Genomic DNA, 14,859 nt, shown 5'->3' on the forward strand with positions numbered 1-14,859 from the left:
AACCTCTTAACCACAGCTTCCAAAAAAGTTGACCTGTAGGCATATCATTATATAGGAATTTATCACAGTATTTGGAATTGTAAGAATAATCTTAGTTATTCACTTTTCCTCTTTCCACTAGAGTATAAACTCTATGAGAGATGACTTTCTGCCCTTATTGCAACATTACCTCTAATATCGAGGAAAGCATCTGGCCCATAAAATATACTCAAAAAGTACTTTGAAAATGAATAAACAATCAATTTATATATGATGAAACAAATCTGGACTAATTTAAAATCTCCTGGAATGCATGTAATCATACAGAAATCTATAGCAATTTTATTTTTATTAATTGCAATACCAGTTAACTTCAAAGAACAATTGTATTCTTTAAGTTACATAAATATTTCCAATAGAAGTTTATATAATTTGATGGTCCTAATAAAAATCCAATTTGTTTCTTAATCAGTTTTATTTGCAAGTATTGTTTTCTACTAATGGAATGCAATATAATTAATGAAGTATGCAATTTTTAAATTAGAATTATGATTTGGAAATCAAAATTTGTTTTGTTGGAATACATATACTACTATTCATATGTGTAATAGAAACATATATATGTGTGTACATATATGTTATATTATGTTTATATTACATATATATGTATATATACACTCACACACATATATATATGTGTGAATATGAATATATATATAGTGGTTTTATCAATTGTATGGCAATAGGACAAGTGAACTTGCTGGATTCCTATAAAAGGGCATGCCCATGGTGATCTAGCAAACCCTCATTGTATGGCATTGCCAATGAATGATATATTTTTATGTTAAATATTTAGCTCCTGGTTAAGAATTTTAAAATTACCTCTGTATATCATGTTCTAATTATATAACACTCCTTTCTCAATATGGAATATGCTTATTTTATGTCAGTGCCAACCACTAATATTCAGGATATTGCAGACCTATTTATACAGCAATCTCTTTCCTTTGAGATTCTTCCTGTGTTGGCTAACATGTTCAATTTAAAATAACTGTTACCAAATGACTTTAAAGGAAGAAAATAATATTTTGCATGGATCCTCACACTTTAGAAAACTCCCTAATTTTTCTTTCTTGGTGACTGAAATATCATGAAATTCAATAGCTTTGTTCACTGCACTTCAAATAACTAAGGACTTTACTATACCATAAATGATTCTGTTAATGGAACTTGAGCCAACTGAGAGTGATAATCATAAAAAATGTTTTGAAGTTATCATCCATTAAATTTTTTATAAACTTATAATAGATCAAGTTAACTGGATGTGGAATCCTCTACCACATCTTGAAAAATGATACTTTATCCAGGAATTGGATATTGATTCTTCTTTCAATACAGACTAATAACTCTTATGAAGCTAAAGTATAGTTATAGCACACATACCTCTCAAATCCAGGCAAAACTAAACCTGTATTTGCTATTTTTAAGCAAAACAATGCTTTTATTAATAATCCACCAGTGGAATTTTCATGATGGTATAGGAGCTGAAAGAATATTGTGAATTGCAAAATACATAATCAATTATGCATTGTTGTCACTGTTTCCAAATTGATTTAAAAACCCTAAATTTACTTTTAAAATGATAGGTACAGCTACATATTTTAAATTTACCCCCCATTTTTTTGTAGTTGCAGATGGACAGCATGCCTTTATTTATTTTTGTATGTAGTGCTAAGGATTAAACCCAGTGCCTCACACATGGTAGGCAAGTGCTCTGCCACTGAGCCAGAGTCAGTGGCTTAAACTTGCTGATTTTTAAAACAAACACTGTTTAGTCATAAAAATTCCTTGAAAGACAATACAGGTGCTTGTAACTAAATACAGACATTTTGAAAATATATAAATTAAGTATAATCAAGTTTGAGATTTGTTTTTGTTTTTTTTCCCCCCAGACAACACAAATTTAACTCAAGCTCTCTTTCCTTAAGGTACAAAAGTGTTTGTTTAAAAAAAATCATTTTACCATGAATCTTAAAGTCTCAAAATAATACTTGAATGCTACTTGATCATTTTCTGTTGGCACCTTACAGCAGAAAAACACAATTTTAAAAAAGAATCAAAGAAAGCAACTTTTTGTAGGACACCTTTCATACAATTAATTACCAAGCCCTTGGAAATGATGGAGTTTTTTTTTTTTTGGTTTGCTTTTCTGCCTACCGTCATACCACTGCCTTTCCAAACTTCCTGAAGTTCAAGCTATTTTTTTAAACTCTATATTATACAATCACATAGGTAAAAGGAGTTTCATAAATCAGAAATTATTAACATGACACATTATAAAGAGATCAACATGATATGATCCCAGCCAAGATACCTGCTGTTCAGAGAATCCCCTCCTCTTTCCTACTCCATCTCTTCTCAAGCCTGACGCTATATCTTCTTAAACAATATACTGCTTTGAATTTAATTTTCTTGATCCCTCTTTTATAATTCTGCTAGCTGAATCTAAAAATATACATGCATTAAATGATATTATTTTTGTTCTGAATTCTCGATCAGTTTTATTGTCTCCTATGTATGTCACATGGAGATATAATTCATCAATATTTGCTACAATAGGGTATTCTATGTATATAGCATGTAATATTTCAATCATAAAGGTTGCTGAAAAATTTTATTAATTCTAATAAGAATACTTGTAAACTTTTTAGTTTCTTAGAGCACATGTATATCCCTGAAGAAATGAAGGTTGCTATATTTTCCGTAATGCTTCTTCACAAATTGTAATTTTTATTTTAATTCTTTTTTTTTGCTTGACTGAACTCTCCAGAACCTTCAGAACACAATTAAGTGGCAGGAATTAATTCCAGTCCCTCTTTTAGCTTTATCTTGAAGAAAATGGTATACACACACACACACACACACACATATACATATATTTAATATTTATATATTAAGTATATAATATTTCAGTATATTACACACACACACATACATACATTTAATATTTATATATTAAGTATATAATATTTCAGTATATTATAATATCATAATATATATAATATATATATAATATAAATATATATAAATATTAAATGTATGTATGTGTGTGTGTGTGTGTGTGTGTATATATATATATATATATATATATATATATATATATATATTATATTATATATATTATTCCATACTGAAATATTGAGTATGGTGTGTTCTCTGATTTGTTTGTAGGTATATTTTTTATTTTCAAATGATTAAGGAAATATCCTTTTTTATATTTTACTGTTTTCTTCCCTTTTTATTGTGAACAGTTTATATTTAACCAGTGTTTCTTTTTTAATCTTTTGAGCTAATGTGAAGTTCCTTCTTTATCATGAGATATTACCATTTTGCCAAAAGATAAATGAATCACGAATTCTCCAAGTGAGCACAAACGCCTGAAATGAGTATATTTTATTTTTTACAGATAAGACTTTCTCTATTTCACTTAATAGTTTTGTATGCAGGAATTTGATTGAAAATGACATAACAATAGTCATTTCTTTTTTATTTCTTTTTCTTTTTTTTACTTTCTTAGCCTTTTATTTGAATACACAAACACGGTAACTACACATCATGTTCAACCTCAAGAATAGAATCCTAATTAGAATAAGTTATAGTCCCTGTATGTATAATATGCCAAAGTACATTCTTTGTTATGTTTATATAAAAAGAACAAATAAATTTAAAAAAAGAAAATGTGATCTTAAATAACATTTCTTAAAAAAAAGAGAGACAGAAAAATTAAAAGCAAAGCACACTATCAATAAAATTTGTAAGAACAAGTTCTAATTAAAACTGGTCAGCATGGGCCAAAGGGACAATAGTCATTTCTTATCCTCTCCTTGCTAGGTTGTAGTGTTTGGTCAAAGTTTGGGGGAATTAAATGCTCCATCATTATTTCTTTTATATGGAACAGTTTGTGAAGCACCACTGGTTTCTTGGCACCTATTTAGAAATGGGTAATCATCAAAATTAGGTTTGAACCTTTCATGTGTGAAAATTGGAAAAAAAATTTAATTTCTGTAATAAGTATAATTACATTAAGGTATTTTATTTCTATTTTTGAGAATTCTGGAAAGGTGTTTATTTCTATAAACTGTGAAATAGTTTTCACTCAAATTCTCATTTTAGCATAAGTGTGCTTATAACTTATACATTGTTAATGACTGTCATAGCGTACCTATAGCAATGTTTTCCATTTCATTTCTAAAATTTTTGTCATCTCTTATTTTGTTCATTTATAAATGACTTATTATGTCTATTAATATATTTGATGAATTTTAGAAAGGATATGAATAGATTTTGTTCCTTCTAGTTTGACTCTGTTTTAAGTTGGATAATCTATTTAACTTATGGAATTATTGATATTTTATTTTATGTTGAGTTACATGTTACATTCTATTTTTCTTGCCTATTCTTCTCCTTTTATCTTTGGCTACTTACCTTTTTTGTGATCACCAAAAGATACAAAGAAAAAATGTTCTTCAATTTTTTGCTTTGATATTTTAGAACAAGTATACTCTTACTATTTTCTTTTAGTGGGTAATCAAAAGAATCACAATAGTCTTGGTTTTGTCTCATGGACTCTTGAATCTTCCTGGTTTTTGCTCCCTGTGATCACATCCTAGTTTGCTAAATTTAAAAAGAAAATGACCTGAAGAGATATTTTGAGATTAATTAATGTGTTACCTTTATCCAAAGGTGATTGTTTCTATTTGTTTTCTTGCTTTTGCAAGATGTTTGGGAAAACCAGAAACCCAGAATTCTTATAATTTTTGTAAGTGCTTGAGAATTTTCAAATTACCAACATGGCGTAAAGCTAGAAAGCAATACTTTTGGGGGTGGGTGCTTTGCCTTTAAGTGTAAGGCCCTCTGTAGCTTCATTTTAAGATTTGGTCAACAGAGCTAGGGAAGTTTTCTGGAAGTTTTCAAAAAACCCAGCTCAGCTTTCAGCCACCTCTTATGCATTGGCAAATGTCTCCAGAAAATTTCTGGAATGTTGAAAAAATAATTTATGGTTTTGGTATTTTTAACAAGAAATTCTTGTGGCATTTTCATTATCTTCAATGAGAAGATGAACTACCTAATTCACCTTTACTGGAAGAGAGACCTCTTGAGTCTGAGGTGTTCTTATGATATATATATATATATATAATTTGAAAATATATTTTAGGGTTAAGATTTTTCTGTTATTTCTTTCTAAATCATGTTTTTTTCCTCCTCCTCCTAGTGTAACTTAGAATTAATTTGCATTAGTAAAATCCTGCAATTACATTTTATGAGCCTGGTTTCACATGCCATGATGCCTCTTTATACCACTCAAAATTCTCAGAAAATATAATGATTACATTTTGGCTGTAGCTCCCTTATTCTCTCAGCCATTTACAGAGTTGTTATTTGGACAACTGGCAATCTGGGACTGTTCTTTGCACTAAGCAATAGCTCTTTGACAGAGGTACTCACATGTTTTTAAAGCATTTTATATTATCTATTCAAAGAATCAGTAGATATCCAAAAATTATGGAAAACCATGTCCCTTAAATGTGTGGTACACATAGCAATTTTCTCTCCATTGCCCAGTACAAGACAGTATGCTCTAAACCATTTTCTTTCTCTGATTAAAGTATGGTTCAGAAAGAAACTAAACATAACTTACAATTTTTCAAGCAATCCCTTATGTAGCATTAGTAGTTGCTAAAAATGTTGTTCATATCAAAACATTTAACATTGTGATTTCTCATTTGATAATATGTATCTCCTATACTGAAAGCATGCCCTAATGATTATAAAATTAAACCTCAGATAGTAAAAATAATTAACTTGACTTCTTCAATGAGATATATAAATATTTAATATAGACTCTAATTTTTATTTTCAAATACATCAGAAACCCAAAGTACGATGAAGCATAACACTATGTTCCTACAAGTAAGTACTAATAAATATTGTTATTAGACTATATACTTTTTTAAACATAAGAAAAGGATAAAAATTTATAGGAAAGTTAGAGTTCAATTTCTTTCTTACCCATAATTTCATTAAAATTCACCTGTTCCCTAACCACAAGTAATGAATTTGTGCCTTATATTCTTCTAGTTTTGTTTTTTTACAAATGTATATGTTGTATTTATTATTGTTGTTTTTATATTCATGATCTCATTTCACAACTTAGTTTTTTCACTTGTTTTTTGATACATTTATCATGTAAACATACCAAATCACTGCCAAAAAAATAAGTTTTAGGGGCTTAGAAATAAAGAGAAAAAAATTTGACATTTACCACTCTTCCTAATAAATGAATTTAATGTTGTTATTAAAATCATGTTATAAAAATTTTAAAGACTTCATGTGTAGAGACAATAAAACATGCAAACACTGAAAAATGTGATCTTAGTGACAAGTAAGTGTTTAATAAATTTTATTTCCAGGCCATTGCTTGATACATAGTAAATTTCTCAAAAACATATCTATTTAAACAATTTTTAAAGAATATCAGAGTTAAAAACAAAATAGAAAGGAAAAGTTTGCCAAAAGGGAAATCCTGCATTCTTCCAAAACTCTGTTTAATTTTTTTGGGGAGAAATGAATAACTAAAGTAGACTCATAGATTTTTCAGTATAATGTGAAAGGCAAAATAAATATGGTACTCTAACACAAAATTTTCCAAGTGTTAGTAACAGACAACAGTAATTTTACAATAATTTATAGATAAATGATTTATTTAAACTATGAGGATAATCTACATCTGATTTTCTGGACTGAAATCTTTTCAGGTAAGCCCTATAAATATGTGTGTCTATATACAGAGTGTTATTTGAGGAGTTTAGATAAAATTGCATTTACAGAAAATGCCAATGGAACAATTAACTTACAGAGAAGTAGTACAAGTTTGTTCAATGAGGTTTACAACTATATAGAGAAAGAACAGGAAGTAGTTTAGCAGGCTTTTCAAAATCTTCACATGGAAACATCATATTAGAGTTTCCAAAAAAGTGTGATTCCTTGTATTTAATACTTTTGAACTTAGAACCCATACTCAGTGTAGTTTTAATTTGCTTTTCCCTAATTGCTAATGATGTGAAACATTTTCTTATATATTTCTTGGCCATTTATATTTCTTCTCATTTGAGTTTCAATGCCAGACATTGAGAATATAAACAATAATAAATGCTTAAAAGGATATGAGAAACAGGAACACATTTACAGTGTAGGAGGAATAGTCAATTAGTACAACTACTATGGAAATCAGTATGGAAATTCCTCAGAATATGAAGAAAGGAACCACCACATTATCCAGCTATACCACTCCTTGGTATTTATCCTAAGGAATTAAAGTCAGCATAACTGTAATAATACAAGCATACCCATGTTAATAGCAGCACAATTGCTAATAGCCAAATCATGGCACCAACCTAGCTGTCCATCAGTAGATGAATGAATGATATCAACAGATAAACGGATGAAGAAAAGATTAATTCAGCTCTAAAGAAGAATTAAATAATATCATTTGCAGGACAATGGATGGAAGTCAAGAATGTTAAGCAAAATAAGCCAAACTCAGAAAATCCGGGTTGTATGTTTTCTCTCATATGTGGAAGCTAGAGAGGAAAAAGAGAAGTGTGCATATATGTGGAAAGTTTGGGGAGCATCTCATGAAATTTAAATGGAAATCAATAGAGTAAAGGAAAAGGACCAGGGTGTGGGAGATATATTAAAATTATATGTATACATATTACATGCATATTACTGTTACGTGTAATTTAAATATGTGTGTACATATATTTCTGATAGTAATAAAAGAAAAAAAAGGGTAAGAATCATTCTAGGTATAATTGATGCTGATATTTTCAAGTACAAAAAAAAACCTCTTTAAATCAAAGAGTTGTAATCATAAATAAATAAAAAATATATATATATATATATATATATATATATATATATATATTCATGAAAATAAAGTAACTGTGTTTGAAATTTCATTGTAGTTTAAAGGACTTATTTTATTCACAAAGAAATATTTCTTTTAGTGCTGAAATTTGTTCTATATTATGAAATGATAAATATTTTTATCTTTATCAATTCTGTATTAAAATAAATTATTTAACAAAATTATATGGTAGGTTAAAGTGTAGCTTAACTAATTTTCAGACCTACATACTAAGTTGATTTTACTTACAAATATGGAAATAAGCAGTGATATATTTCAAATTCATCCCAGAGGCTATTTTAAACTCCTCATTTAAAATACAGTTTTTGTATTCCATGTCATGGTACAAACAAAATTACATTTAATATTATTGAAGATGTTTCTTGTTTAATGATGCTGTTATACAATAATATTCTATTATGCCATCAGTATAAAAGATTCCATTATGTTGGTATAATTGTCATCAATTATACATTGTAAAATGCAAATTTGTTACTAATTGAAATTGCTTAGTATAGCTAAAGCTTTACTAAGGTGTGTTTTTTGTTGAAGATATGGAAAAAATAAAACATTTAGTTCCTTTAATGACACATTTTTTGATTTCTGGGCACATGTCAATAACCAATGTGCCAAGGAATAGTATGACACATTCAGAGACAACAAATCAATGCATGATAAATAACAGTGCTTCACTTTTGACTAAAAAATGGGAGGTTAAAGTGTTTCCCATTATCACTAGCAAGAAAAAAAAGAAAATTTTCTGTCTTTGAAAATAGATGTTAGTTTGTCTTCTTGGCAGAATGTAAGTTCATCCATAGAAGTCACTGAATAGATTCTTAGTAAAATGTTTTTCATAATAATCTAACCAGGCCTTTCCAAAATCAATGTAAGAAAAATACTTTATTTATATGTTCTATCTACAATAAGCATTTAACTCATTTTAATATATGTGCAGAGAATAATTTAAGTACTGAAGATATTAGGTGCAAAGAGACACTTTGTTCCCATTGTGTGGTTCTAGAAGACATATGGGAAATATGCATGTGACTAAATGTATACAAAGTATTACATATTTGCAATAGTAAAAACACACACACACACACAAAAACAATTAGAGATTAATTATGATGGTGTTTCCATATTGATAAGTGGTAAGTAGAGGACCAGAGAAAGAATATAAATGAGAAAATATTATGAAAGCAATGGTATTCAAACTGGATCTTGATAAATTACTATATTACAGTACATTTATGAGTAGCCTCAAAGCAATCCACACTGATGAACCATATATTCCAGTTTCTATAATTTAATTAGAGACTACAAATATTGGAGTACTGAAGGGTCAAGGAAGGGAGTCAAATAATTAAATATTGGGTGTATGTATGGACAGCCTTGAGCGCCAAGTCACAACACTCATAATTGATTCGTTAAGTAAGAATCATAATATAATGTTGTAGAATATCAAACCTGACTAGTAAGAGAAGACAAGAAGTCTGCTGGAATTTGTAGGAATGATCTTGAAAGATAATTGTGACAGTCTATATAAATCAAAATGAAACGCTGAAATGAAGAAATTTATTTTAATATGCACTACACAGCTATTGTTATAATCTAGTACTTTCTTAAAGCTGTTTTTCCCAAAGAAATGTATCTTAAAAAACAAACAAAAACATGCTAAAGAAAATTACTTGGGAAACTGGGTGCATTGGCATACACTTATAATAACAGCAGCTCAGGAGGCTGAGTTAGGAAGATTGTGAGTTCAAAGCCAGCCTCAGCAAAAGCAAGGCACTATGCAACTCAGTGAGACCCAGTCTCTAAATAAAATACAAAATAGGGCTGGGGATTTGGCTAAGTGAGTGAGTGCCCCTGAGTTCAGTCCCTCATACTAAAAAGAAAAGAAAAACCAAACCAAGAATATCACACAGGGAAGGCCAGTGGAGTAAATTATGTATCAATTTGTGCGGGCAATTTCTTTTTTTCTTTCTTTTTTTGCTTTTATTTTGTAGGCCACTTTTATCATAGGGTGATCATGAACTTCCATGCACCTTTAGATAAAGAGAAAAGTGGCTTATGCTTACTACACACATACACACACACACACCATAATGAGCATTTTTGTGCGATGTTTCCCCTAGTTGCACATCCAAAAGGCCACCCACCCTCTTTAGTATTTTCTTGGAAAAGACAGAAAAGAAAAAAGTTCTCATCCAAAAAGCTTTTCTTTTTGTACAGCAACATTAATTATGTTGTCGGCTGAAGCCGAAAGAAGGTGATAGGCAGAGGCAATCTGATTCTCATCTTGTTTAAACTCGTCAGTTTCAAAATGAAGTAGAGTGTTAGTCGGGAAAATGGAGAAGGACTCCTTCCTCATTTGGAGATAAATAGCACATCTAACTCATGCCTCGCGGACCCCCACACCTTTTTTAGGAGGAGGCCAGCAGACACTCATCTCCTTGACTGGGCACTGCACCACAGACCCTCCTCTGACAGCCAGAGGCTGAAGTTCCTATGTGCATCAGAGGACACTCTCATCCCCTCTACAGCAGCCCAGCTGCCCTTCTGCCTCTGCCCCTTTGCTGAGAGAAGATTATCTCTAAAGTGTTGGAAGCTGCCAAGACACACACACCTTCAGGTAGAGGTGATGCTTTAACATAGTGTTTTCACCTGTAAGCTTTGGTGTTTTCTGTGGTTTGCTAGGCAAGCTCAAGAGGAAGGCGATATCAACAAGCATCTATTTGTTAGACTTCCTAAATGGTCTTAGTATGTTGTGTAGCCAAAGGAAAACAGGGGGTAAGTAAGGGAGTTTAGAAAGTACAAGGAACCGGAGGAAAGCAACCGGGGGAAGGAGTGATAGGCTTACAATACAGACCCTGTTCAGTCAAAGTATGTTTAATCAAATTGTGAAATCCCTCTCCCCATCGGAGTTTGTGAATACATTTTTTTTCACCTTTCAATAAAACCTTTAATTTAATCAGGTGTTAATAAGGGTACAAGGAATAAAAGGCCTTTTTTGTTTCTCATTTCTGTAATAGAATTTTTATCCCAAAGAAAGTAAATAGATTGAAATAATCTCCACTTAAAATTAGCTAAGACAATGCTATGCATGAATGCTCTTATTTTTGAGATTAATATAGTTCTCCAAATTCCATCTATGATTTCACATCCACCCTCTTCTGCTTACTTACATGTATTTTCTGGATTAGGTATATTTTTAAGTGTGTTCTTAAAAACTGGTTTAAGTGTCATTTTTTTTTAACAGAAGCTTAGAAGCACTAGTGAGTATTGGCTTCATGAGAAAAAATTATATGACTTGAAGCAAAATGTGTACTATATTCTACTCACCAGTGCTCTGCATATATACAGCTTCCCTGTGACACTCCAGTGTGACTCAGAGGCTTTATTCCTTCCTAAATTTGGGTTAGGGTACATGTGCTGGGAGATAACACTTTATCTTATCTTCTTCATGACCTCGGTCTTAAAGGTCAATTAATGATGGCAAACAGAACACAAAAACAACAATACAGCTTTCTTGTCAATTTTTATTTTTTTAAATAACTGGTCCTGATAAGTAACAAAGAATCTTGATTTTAAAAAAGAAAGTGCATTTACCAATTTTTCTAATCTCTTTAAAGTTTTTCAATAGTTCTAAATTAAATCCTTTTCACCCCTATCTCTTTATCCATCAGAAAATCCGAAGGGTATTTGGATTCAGACATCCATTGCACCAAAGATCTTTCATTACACAGCACAAACAGGCACTTTTATTGAACAAGAACCCAATTACTTAACCCAGCTTCAGGTTTCATTGTACCCTGTAGCATCTATCCTGACAGAGGCCTACTAATCTCTTCTGATGGACACTGCTACATATCAGTTCTGATACACAGAGATGATTCCTAACATTCTTGTAGAGAACCACTGATTAAATAAACTGAGATGCCCATCTCTGCTTCCTTGGACCAATGAATAACAATGAGAAGGCATATACGGACCCTTCCCTCCCGTATAGGGTATGCTCAGAGAGGAAAAAGGAGAAGGAATATATGCTGTGAGAAAATGACCAGCATTTACCCAAGCCTTGTATGGCATTTCCTAAAGTTCTTTCTAGTTTGTTTCAGCACTTTAAATTATCATCACACTCCATGTATTTTGATTGAAGAAAATCAGCTTCTTAAAGCTCTAATATCCTTGTGGCTGCCACTTATTTAAAAAAAAAACAGTTTTGACAACTAATGTGAATGATTTCACTTTTATGTAAGCAATTTTCAACACTAAAAGTGCAGTAGAATAATCTAGGAATTTCTAAAGGAAACTGCCACACATTCCTAATGATTCTGACTTACTTCTTCGGGCTGAAACCTGGGCATTATTATGTTTTCAAGGTTTTTCAGGAAATTCTAATATATATATATATATATATATATATATATATATATATATATGAAGCATTTTTTGTGGATGTGCTGATTATTATATTAAAATAATTAAGTCATCTATAGATCAATTATTCTGCCTGCCTTCCAATGCAGGGATATTTTAAAGACAAACTTCTCAAAAGTAAAACTGATAATGAAATCAATACTTAGCAAAAAAGTCTATTTCTTAGTTTCCTTTAATATTACATCTATGGAAAAAGCTCTTCAAGAAAATCCAAAGTACACATGTACAAAACTCTTCATGATAATACTGTTAATAAACTAAAAAATTCAATGCCCACCAATGCAGAACTGGAGCTTGCAATATATATATATAAAAAAACTACATGTGTGTGCGTGTATGTTTTTGTGAATGTAAACACACATATACATACATATGGCAAGGTAATAGGGAGAATACTCTCAGTGTAAAATCTTTTAATGGTGGACTTTTGTTATATATATATATATATATATATATATATATATATATATATATATATATATATATACACACACACACACACACACACATACATGTTATATACACAACATGTATATAGAGAAATGGTTAAGTGCTATTAAGCTTTTATTATTTCATTTTCTCATCATTTGTAAGAATTACTTTCATATATTTCAAGAAGCAGAGCTTATTTGGCTATTAGGATAACAGACCACTGTTATGTTTCCTTTGGAAAGTTTTTAGTGTCTTCCAAAAATTGATATGAAATCTGTTTCCCACCATTTTCCTTACAGGGGAACAGAAAGAAGAGACCATCTTCTACATGATGGTTTTTAACCCACTGAAAGAACAAAACATTTTTATTTGGTGAAAGAAACTATCCTTTCAATTTTTCTTATTTCTTTAAATACTGTGAATCATGTTATCAATATTAATATTCTAGTATTAAAGGCTCTGCAAGGATCTAGGAAATCTTTCACAGGTTCTTCTCAAAAAGAAGTTTGTGTCCTGATTATCAAGATAAAAATAAAATTTAAAAATATGAATGATAGATATGAGAAATTTTAGTATGAGGTTATTTATGAACAGAGAAAATGAATGCTGGGAGGGTGGTTTATTCTTTTACACAGTTGGATAGTAAATGGGAGTAGAATGAAGTTGGTAGATGGGCACAGAACACTTCTACCAATATTTACTTCTTTACATAATAAAGCATGTACTTACATGCTTTATTATATTTCAATCCTGGATCATTATCTTATGTCATTAATTCCCCTTTATAATCACAAACTGGGGTGTATATGATACTGTAGCTTTATGATTCTTCTCTGAACATGCTTCAGTTCATTAATGCTACTCTAAAGGAGCCATATCATAACTGAAGCCATTTCCTACATAGTGCGGTCAGAGCAAGGGAAGTCATTAGATCTGTTGCACTAGCACTCTTAACAGCTGGGTCTCAAGGGACGATTCTAGCAATCCATGTCACAGAAGTTGGGCACATGGAAGAACAGGCAGTTGAGACTACCTGGAAGAGATAAGAAAACTTTGGAGGAGATGCTATTGGCTTAACTGAATGTGAAAGGATAGAGATAATTTTCCAGAGGGACAAATAGGCATATCATTACAGGTAGATCATTACAGGTAGAAGAGGAAGCACAGCCTTAAATACTAGACTCTTGTGCCTATTTGTCTGTGGCTCTAGCATCCATAGTCAACCAATAAAGCCATAGATAATAAAGCTATAGATAATAGAAAGTGTCTGACATCATTATGTGCTTTCTCTGGATATGTATAGACTTTTGTTGTCATTATTCACTAAAAAATAGAGGAACTACTATTTACATAGGATTTACATTATATTGTGTATTATAAGTCATATCAAAATGAGTTCAAGTATACAGGAGGATGTGTATAATTCATGCAAATACTACAGTACCTCACTTCTTACAAGGAAGTTGAGTATCCATAGATTGTGGTTTTCACCTGTCAGTCTCCCATGGATACTGAACAAGACTGAGGGCACTAAGGATGTTTTGATGTTGTATAGAGTCACAAGGAGAGGAACAAAGAGACAAATGGAAATAAAGTCAGAAAAGTAGAAAAAGACAAGCCTTCAGTGTCTTGGAAATTTGGATTTGCTCCTATTGGCAATGGAAATAAAAAGAATGCTGGTGCTTTTTTTTTTTTTTTTTTTTTTTTCAGTCCTGGGAAATGTATATTTGCAAGAAGCTAAAAGGGACTGAAAGCACATTTAATAAGGAATCTCAGCTAAAATAAAATAAAATGTCCACACAAATAATAGTAGCTTTTAAGTTGAAATGACAATTTATTGCTTTTGTAATTTTTACTCCCTAGTGGGAATCGTCATACACTTTTGTAAGAAATGATTGTCTTTTTCATTAAGTTATGCACAGTATAAAAGAACCAACAGGTGACTAATATGACTGCTTGTGGTTAGGATCACTTTTAAATTTGTTTTGATATAGTATTTCCACCAAAACATTCAAAATCAGTTAATAAAAAATATG

Source organism: Callospermophilus lateralis, unplaced genomic scaffold, assembly GCF_048772815.1.
Source record: "Callospermophilus lateralis isolate mCalLat2 unplaced genomic scaffold, mCalLat2.hap1 Scaffold_124, whole genome shotgun sequence".
NCBI lineage: Eukaryota > Metazoa > Chordata > Mammalia > Rodentia > Sciuridae > Callospermophilus > Callospermophilus lateralis.